Raw genomic sequence first — 10,166 nt, 5'->3', positions numbered from 1 at the left:
TTGAAGTAACTTCCCCAAAATGTAGGTGTCAGATCCATGATTAGAATTCAGGTGTTCCTAACTTCCAACCCTCACCTTTTTTGACTATTCTACTTCTCAAGTAATTTAGACAGCTTCCCCATTGTGTGCCACTACAACAAGTTACTGGTGCAACAGAACTTGTTTCTAAAAGACTTAGAAAGACAAGGTAGTTGAGGTAATATCTTTTATTGGATCAGTTTCTGTTAATGTAAGAGACAAGCTTTCAAGCCACACAGAACTCTTCTTCAGGTCTGGGAAAGTGTCAGAAAGTGAGAGTGTCACAGCTAAATATTCCAGAAAAGTTGGCTCACGTATGAAAGGTTTGCATGGCTAATTGTTTTTTATATGTATACATTCTGGCCACTACTACTCTGTGGTAACAAAAAACCTTATGTGCATATTCTGCAAACATATGTGGGAAGTGGGAGATATCGTATGAGATGAGAGATTGAAACACAGAGGTATTTTATATTCCAATGCCCAACATAACAGAATGCAAGACAGATAACTCCTCAAACTATCATATATCATGAAAGACTTCTCATAAAAAAGTCATGAGAAGAAACTGCCTGATCATGGAAGAAAGGGGAGAGATGGCAGTGAGTAACAACCTGTCACTTGCTCAGAATGGAGGCTGTTGACAAATAAATACAAGGGCTCCAACTACAGATACTGCATAACCTTGTTCTGGGTAGGTATAACCATGGCAGATCAGCCATAGGACCGGATCATAGTGCATGATGATAGGTGTAGGACAACAGAGTTCTTCTATTTTGAAGGCGAGATAGCGAAGGCAAAAAAAGCGTCCATAGCCCAATCACTTTCCCTCATATTCTTGGTCAAAAGGACACAAACAAAGGTGTCCTCTCCCAGTGAATTGTGTAGCAGAAGGCTAAGATGGACACACACATACCAGGAGAGAAGAAAAAAGAGACAAGGAGGAAATGTGAGTTGTTGGAGGGGGTGATGGCTACAAGTATTTATCTGGCAATATTTTGAAGTTAAAAGTGGGAGTGCATATGTACAGTTCTGTATTTGTTTTTCCCCCAATGTGCCTGATGATGAATAAGTATTCATTACTTGCAGAGATTAAACGGGAAGTCAAAATCAAAAAAGTTATTTTCTTCAGTTCTCTTCCTAAATGGTCTTCCGCATCATCATTAATGTAAACCTCTAATATTTTAGAAGGCTAAAAGCTGAGACAACTTTCCAGAAACTCCCAAAATCAAATCTACCTTCACTAATTAATTTCTGACAGATTATAAATAAATCTACAATGTAATGTACTTTCAATCAACTAAAAAAAACAAGTTTTGGGTTCTTCCACAAATAACACTGTTCATTCTTCAACTTGATTCACCCAAAATAAGTTATAATCAGCACTCCAGAACATAATGATTTCATTGTGCAGTGAGTTTTTCTTCCATGATCTCCAATGATATTTCAAAAGATATAAAATAGGGACATGAAAACAAATGTAACAGTTTAGGCTGGCACTTTACTGTGAATCAAATGATAGGAAGTAACATTAGGTTGGGTTTTGTTTGGTTAGTTTTATAGTTTGTTGTGTTGCCTAAGTATCAATGCAAACAATTTCCTCTATTTCAGTAGTTTTGATGGTTAAAATTAGGCTTTCTGCCAAAATATGAAACTTGTTGAGGTTCACAAAACAACTTCCACTTCCATAATGACATATATCATCTAAAACTAATGGGACTACATATTTGTGCCTGAATGACTGGCTGTTTTTAAATATCATTCCCAGATATGACTCTCTATATGAGCAATTATTTTTTTGGATCAGTTGAATTGGAATGTATGGGTCTCTAGCTATCTCTTTTGTCTTTAGTAATTACAGCTTTTGAAATAATATTTTGAACCAGCTGACCTAACTAGCTAGGTTACTCATTATTTTGACCACTTGAAGTAATTATGTCCTCTCAGATAATCATCTATTTTTCAGGGTATCACTATGTCTGAGGACCATTCAGATTAAAGAACTGAGAGACAGAGAGAAATTTAAACTAGAAAATTATTTTGTATTAACTACATTCAAGGTACAAATTAGCTATTATTGCTGTGATTTGTTTGGTTTTAAAAAATAAAAAAAAGACAACACAGAACTGAAGTAACTCCCAGACATAAATAACCTTTTAAACTAGTTAAATCATTATTTTTACTTAGTGCAATACAAAAAATGTACAATGTCACTGATTATTTTTTGTCACTTAGATTTAAGAGTGTTTTATTTTTCATCATGGATTTTGGTAGAATTGGGGCCAGGTTTCTTTCTGATTTGGCATTTAGATCTTAGTACTAAAAAGTGAATGGATTTTTTTTTTTGCAGGTATCTAATAAAACATTACTAGGAAGTATTTACTTAAATTAAAATGTGTGTGTGTGTGTGTGTAATTTAACATCTCATGAAATCAGCCATTTTGCTTCATGAATAGGGCCCTGCCAATTTCATGGCTGTGAAAAACATGTCGGGGACCATGAAATCAACCCTTCCCAATGAAATCTGATCTCCCCTAATGCTGGGAGCCTGGGGCTCCTAGCTGCTAGTCCAGCCACGCTGGGGAGGGGCAGGAGTTGTCCTTCCCCTGGATGGCTGCCATTGGTGGGATTGGATCCACCTCCAGAGACAGAGCAGAAATGAGGGTGCTACACCCTCACTTCTGCCTTGCAGCAGCCCAAGGGCTGGGCTCCAGGCTTCCGTGTGTTCCCCCCCCCCCACCCCGGCCACCTTTGTGGCTCCTGCCACAGCTCCAGGTCCAGGCACAGAGCTTGTGGCTTCCTCCCACAGCGGTTTCTGCTGGGCTGAGGGGGCTTTCACTCCTGGCTGTTGCAGCTGGGGCAGCCCAGGCTCAGGGCTTCTGTGCCCTGCCCTCACTGATCCTGCTGCAGCTCTGGCACCGAGCCCTGTGCTTCCTCCCTTGGGGGCTTCCGCTCCTGGCACTACAGCTGGGATGGGTGCAGTCCAGGCTTGGAGTTACCACATCCCCACAACTGCTCCAGCCGGGGTTCAGTGCAGCCCAGGCGCGGGGCTTCCGCCACCTGCGATCCAGATGTGGGTCAGGGCTGTCCGGGCTCAAGGCTTCCCAGGCTTGAGGCTTCTTCCCCTGCGGCTCCTGCCAAGGCTTGGGGTTACCAGATAGGGGTTTCCACCCTGGAGCTTCTTCCAGGCCTGTGGCCTCCCAAATTGGCCGGGTGCCCCTGTCTAAATCTGTCTCTAGAGAGGACTAGCAGCTAGGAGCCCCTGGCTGGGGTGCTCCCAGCAGGATGGGGGAGATCCTACCCACTTTCACCTCTGGGAACCTCCTCTAACTGCAGGAATCCAGGAGGTGCTGCCTTCAGAGCCCAGTTCTGAAGATAGCACAGAAGTAAGGGTTGCACTCTTGGGACCACCCTACAGCAACTTTGCAATTCCCCTCCTACCTCCTGGTCCCATTTTGGTCAGGACCCCATGGCTACAACACCCTGAAATTTCAGATATACACATCTGAAATAGTGAAATTTACCAATTTTAAAACCCTCTGACCGTGAAATTAACCACAATGGACCATGAATTTGGTAGGGTCCTATTCATGAATAATATAACTTTTTCCCATGAGAAAAAAAATTGAGTCTTACTCTGTCTGAAATTTGCAAGAAGTCAATCTCCTTTCATCCACTAGCTGTGAACTTCTGTCAGCAGAAATAACATGTAGAAAGACTAATGAAGTAGGAAAGCTGTAATGAAACTTAACCCTATTGGAATGTTTATTTGTTTGTGTCCGCCATTTTGTTGAATCACCACCTTGGATTCATACAAGTTGTTGCGTGGACTCCATTTTGAGTGTCCTTCTTGTTAGAGCATTGGTGGCTTTTTCTCTAAACAGCAGGAAGAAAGGGTGGGGAAAGGACACACGATTAGACTGCATAAATAGCCCGAGAACCCAACACAGAGTGCTGTGCATCTGAGAGGCAGCTTGTGTCCTGTTTATTTGTGCGTGTATCATGAGTCAAGATCCATCGCTGTTACTTACCTGAAAGACCATCTCCTGTAGCCAGATCCATGTTCCTCCTGTGTCCCATCAGAGTGCAGTTGAAGGTCCGGGTTTGACTGGTAGCTGTGGCAGATCTGAGACACATCCAGCTTTCTGTTCATCTCCATCCATGCAACAGAAATCACCTGCCTACAAGTAAAGTTCTGTCAGTAAGTCCATAGTGATTAAGGGTTTATAGTGGAACCATGGCATCATTGCCTATGAGAACAATGGTGCTATTTCACTCTTTTCCTGTTATACTGTTGAATTTGCCTTGTCTCCTAAATTTGTTTGCCTTGTTTGTCCAATAAATCCCTTTTTGGTTTTACACCTTAACACTGAGTTTGTGTTACTTACCTGCAACCAAGGTGATAGAGATACTATTCCTGAGTCCAGAATTTAGCATTCCATTCAGTTTAATTTCCCTTAACAACAGTATGACTTCATGCCACAGTCTGTAAACTGCTTGTTATAAAATCAGGAACTGAAAATGACATAAAATAACCTTAATAAAATCAGTGCAAATGATTACATAGTGCTGATTACAATAATCTACTTTAACTTTGTATAAAATGGTATAAAATAGTGTGCATTTTGCTCTTTTAATTTGTCACTTAGTTAGCTGAAGGTAGCTAAGGTGTCACCATTTTATAACATATATATAAGAGGTAATGATGCTTCAGTGAAGAGTAATAGCAATAATGGGGAAATTGATCTGGGAATTAAAACAATATATATGAAACATAAATGCTATATTTTCAAAAGGATATACTATAAAATATGTTTTGTAAGCTGGATGTTAATTAGAGCTCAGCAAGTTTTGAAAATTCCCACCCATAGCGTGCAATGTGTCCTACGTACTAATTTTAAGCCCAAACATAGATACCACATGAAAAAAACAAAACACAAAACAAAAACAAAAACAAACCAAAAAGTACAAAACCTGATCTAGATTAAGTCATATCACAGTCTATAATGCCTAAAGGTCCACTCATATTAATGTGGCTGGTGTCTCAGATTTTGTATTATAATATTATTATTAATTATTATTATATTGTATTTCTAGACCTCATGGGTGCAAAGAAAAGCTTGAAAATATGCCCTGAGCATAACTGACATAGTGGTGTTTATCCCAACACTGCAGCATCTAGCTACTGAATAACAACAAGAAAGTAAACCTAATCAAGCTAAAACTAATAAAATAATAATAAATTATTAATAGCTTTCCCCTTCGATCTCAAATTATTAAAGTACTTTTAATCCAGATCCAAATAGGCAATAGGATATTTGGATGTGGGTCTCCCTCAAAAATAATTAAGTGTTAATTTGGCAAGAGCATCACTCTATAGACCAATGGTAAAGCATTCACCTGAGAAAGGACCCAGATTGTTGTTCAAATCCCTTCTATTCATCAGGCAGAGGGAGAACTTGAACTGTGGGTGTCTTACATTTTAGGTGAGCCCGTCTTAACCGGAAACTGAATGTTATAAGGGAGAGCGACCTTCTCCTCTTGTCCACTGTTCTGTTTTGTGTAGAGCTAAGTGGTCTCTGAGCACGTCTACAAGATTGGCTGCCAAAGACAAATTAGGTAGATCCTGTTCACAGGCGCCGGCGCCGTGGGTGCTCCGAGTTGAAAAACCCACGGGGAAAAATTAGTGGGTGCTCAGCACCCCCCGGCACCAGTCAAGTGTTCGCAGGACCCCATCAGCTGTCGGGGGGGAAGCAATCAGCAGTTTTTTGCAGAGCCGCCGCCGATCAGCTGTTTCCGGCTCTGAGCTGCTCTGCTGATCAGCTTGGCCAGAACAGCTCTTCCCGGCAGGGCTGTTTAGGGGGCACCAGCCAATCAGCGGTGGGAACTCTGCTCCTGGGGCAGGGGATGAGTGACCCCCACCGCCCCCGCCTCGCCTTGCCTACTTCTCGCTTCTTGTGGGCGGCAGGCTGCTTGCTGAGCAGCTCCCAGCCTCCCTTCGACCTCTCAGCCAACTAAAGGCAGTAGCAGCAGATGAGTGCATTTCAAATGGGGGTCCTGGGGTGAGGGTGGCGCGGAGGGGGGACTGAACCCACTTCCCAGGTGGCTGTGCTGAGAGCTGGCTGCTGGCGGGGTGGCCGTCTGCAGGGGGGCACCGGCTACTGCCCAGCTCTCTGCATCTGGCAGGGGGCTCAGTCAGAGGCATCTCCAAAAACATCCCCCTGGACCCCCGCAGCACAGAGAGACTGAGAGTGCCAGCCCCCGCCGGGTAGCTGGACCGGGACGGGCATGGTGGGTGCGGGGGCGTCTCCTGGGCTGCTGCAGGGTGCGGTGACCCCCCTGCTTGCCCTCCCTGCCCCGGCAGAGACACCTGCCTCTCGGGCCATGTTCATGCAGTGCGCTTGGTCCCCCTCCCTGGAATCTGGGTGGCTGCCTCTTATGGGGGTGGGGTGGAAGGGGGAAGGGATGGGGGGGGGGGGAAATCAAGCTATCGGGGAAAACCTTCCAAGCAGCCTAATCTCTGCCTTGGGGTGTGGATGGAATAGTCTCCCAAGGGAAGGGCTAGTGTGTGACCCTTGGGGTACAACCTGGGCTGGAACTATCTCCTGTTCAGTCCATGTGCTCTGGCAAACATAAGTCCAAGCATCATGTTGGGGGGAGGGGGGCATTGCTGAGTCCCAGGGTTGAGTAATTCTCTGGTGATGATCATTGAATTGCTAATTGTCATTCACTTCCTGCACAGTGGCTGGTGATGGTTGTGTAACATCCACCCAGCCATTTGGTCAAGTGCCTTGTTGTTTCTGGGGAGTTGCCTTCTGGGCTACTCCCAAATTTGCAGCATATTTCATTAACACCATACAGCACAATCTCATAATGTCATACACTTCAATGATGTACATATTTCGACAGTACAGTGGATTTCAGCAAATCATAACCTTTCCCATGATACTTTCCATGGCATGCTTTATATGAAATATACAAATGGTGAATATGGGGCTTACAGAGCACAGCACACCACTCCCCTGCGGTATAGAGTAGTGGCTCTCAATCCTTTTTACTGGTGACCCCTTTCACATAGCAAGCCTCTGAGTGTGACCGCCCCCCTTATAAATTAAAAAAAAAAACACTTTTTATATATTTAATATTACCTTCAGTGTCATCTCATCTATACCTATCGGTCCTGCAATACAGTAATAGTGATTTTGCCTTTGTCATTTGACCGGGAGCATGTTGTGAATGTGGTTTGGAGTTCGAAAGGGAATGTACAGTCCTGGTATGAAAAGAGCTATATTTTCTGTGACATCTTTATATCTGCACAGAATTGCATAAGTTGTCTTCACACTTTGAGTGTCTATTTTTGTACTTTGAACTTCAGTATTGTTCCCTGTAAAATCAAGAGTAAACAAAGATTTAAAAATATTTTATATGTGTAATTTACATCAATGCCAAACTATATTTTGCGTCTCAGGCACTGACTCAAGTAGAAATTGAATTGTTGCTGAAAACTATTCTTATCAATGATTCTCCTGAACCGACATTTAAAATGGTGCCAATCTAGACCAGGAAAAAAAATCAATACTATTTTTTAAAATGCGATTGAGACTGCTTTGTAACAGAGGGTAGAAAATAGTCTTATCTGGGCTACTCTAACACTTGACCTATTTTCAGTACCAGGCTGCGTGGAAATGGTTCCATGTACTATTGCAGACTGGCCCGCAATTAAACAGCAAGATTTTTCACACAAATGAAGAATAATATGAAAGTCCTGGTGAAGATTATTAAATACCTCCTTGCTGCTGGACTATAAAAAAGAATGCATGTTATTTTCCCCATTAGAATACATAAAATTATTTCTGATACACTTTCACTTGTACGAAGATTGAAATTTAACAGTAAAATATACTTAGATACCAAGGATAACTTCTTTTTCTTCTTTTTTTTTTTTAAGATCAGCAAACTATTGTGTTTTGGGGAATTCTCTGAAATTGATTAATTTCTTATACATGGAAGAAAATGCAATGTCTGTCAGTTTTCATAATTAATTTTTCCCCTCACCACAGAGCAAAGCCATCTTGTTGAGCTGGACTTTGGGGAGATGATGGACTGGGGGATAAGGAGTTATGTTAACCCATGTGGTGGAGAATGTGCACAGGGATTCTGAATCACTTGAGCCCTGAAATAAAATATCTGAACTCTGCCTTGATCTCAATTATATTCTGCTTAGGTTCTTTCATTATGCTGATCATCATAGAATCTGAGTGCCTTCCAGTAATGCAGTAGGCAACATGACTAACATCTGTCATTGGTTTGTTCTTTCATCCTTTCTCCAGAGGGAGAGATGCATTCAGTAGAGAGTTTTGTACTGCTTTTTTTTTTTTTTAACACTTGTAAAATTTAACAGCCACTTCATACCCTTTTACAACCTCTTCACACTTGCATATAGGAAACCACCTAAATATACACTTTATTATATTATATTATATTTATTATCCCCGATTCATTAGTTATATTCACAAATTGATCTCATATCCCACCTCACTACTGACAATACCCAAGACAAGAAGAAGCCAGTGTCCTGACACTGATACAACCTATACAATTCTGTATTGAAATGATGCAGAAAGGAATTTCAAGGTCTGTATATACCTCTTTCCTTTGAGAACACACACAGGCGGACTCAGACCCAGATTTCCTCATATCACAATCACAGCTCTTCCAAGCTGCTCCAACTTACTTCTCCTCCATTCTGCATCTACACCTAACATAGTGAATTCAGGGAAAGTGCGTTCAGATAATGTCCAGTGGCTATTGCCAGCTCCAGGCAAGGCAGAGTTAAGGTTGTGTGGTCATTTATTTTTACTCTATTTCTTGGTTGTCAGAAGTTTGAGTTTTGGTGAACTCAAAGTTTTGGAAGGGCACAAGCTATCTCTGGGCATCCTTAACTTGTCATTAACAAAGATTTTGTGTTTTTTTTTTATTTTATTTTATTTCTTTTACTGTTATATAACACATGCACACATTGTTACGGAAAGCACGGTCAAAGAAATGCTCCTTGCACTTAGAGCAGAAGGTGTGAGGTTTGTAATGGTTCTTGTGGGAGCCAGCCCTCAGGAAAGTGCTGTCTCCTGTACAGACATGCTTTACCCTTATTTACTCCTTGGGGAAATCAGTGCTACTGCACAATGCAGAATTTGTGCAGAATTAATGATCGCCACAGATTTTTTTTCCCACTGCAGAATCTGACAGGGAGGCTGTGGAAGGGCAGCAGTCCTGAGTACACGTGACAGTTCGGGTGTCAGGAGCAGCCGAGAGAGACATAAATCACCACCTTGGGAAGAGGGGGTGGGCACTGGGTACTTGTGTGAGACTGTCCCTCTTGTTCACTATCACAATTCACCTGCTACTGAGGGGCAGAGCCCAGGGTGTTTCTGAGGCAGGCTTGAGGCAGGCCCATCCTTTGTGCTGTGTCAGGGTCAGGTGCAACCTCACTAGCAAGTCTGTGTCACAGTAAGGAGATGCAGGGTGATCCCCCAGCTCCATGCAGCCAGTGGCCTGTGCTCCACACTGGAAGGCAGCCCCAGTGTGCACCCCTTGCCCCGTCACTGTACCTGCCCTGCAGAGGTGTGGTGTTGACAACAAGCAGCTGTGGGGAAGCTATGGGGATACCTGGCCAGCCCCTGCCCTTGTCTTTAGTCTTGCATGTCATCAAGTTGGGATCCGCACCGAGCCTGGCTTACCCCAGTTGGGCAGTAGAACAAAGGAGCCTTCCCATCTTGCTTGTCTGAGCCAAACCAGCTAGGTCCTGAACCAATGTAAAACCCAGCTGCATAGGGGCCTACCTTGTTCAGATGGTCAGTTGCCTTTTAAATAGTGCTTGGAAGGAAGGGGAGAAAGTTCTTAGTTAACAGATAGGGACAATGCTATGTTCTGCCTCCCCCCTCTCCAACTTTGGGTCTCAACTATTATTAGTGTGCTTTCAAATTTAGTAACTTCATTTATTAGAGGAAAGAAGCAGGAGGCCTGAAACTAATCTGATGGGAAATTGTCCAGATTTGCTATGCTATGCTAATGTTCAACAGCATTAAATTTATCTGTTGATTAAATTGGTTTGTTGGTAGTTGGAAAAATAGCTAGCCAGAATTACTGGG

The 10,166-nt window shown here is 42.8% G+C and overlaps 1 long non-coding RNA gene across 1 annotated transcript; it reads right to left on the bottom strand.

The window, feature by feature from the left end:
* Nucleotides 1-286: 286 nt before the first annotated feature.
* Nucleotides 287-5,690, bottom strand: LOC311514800. Its single transcript, XR_014709943.1, has 3 exons — nucleotides 5,419-5,690; nucleotides 4,050-4,199; nucleotides 287-913 (listed from the first exon to the last, which is right to left on the bottom strand). It is a non-coding gene; the product is annotated as an uncharacterized lncRNA (long non-coding RNA).
* Nucleotides 5,691-10,166: the final 4,476 nt, after the last annotated feature.

Source organism: Lepidochelys olivacea, assembly GCF_965140295.1.
Source record: "Lepidochelys olivacea isolate rLepOli2 genome assembly, chromosome: 1".
NCBI classification, from domain to species: Eukaryota; Metazoa; Chordata; order Testudines; family Cheloniidae; genus Lepidochelys; species Lepidochelys olivacea.
Note: the sequence above shows the minus strand (reverse complement) of the source record. Positions and strands in the feature narration are given on the sequence as shown.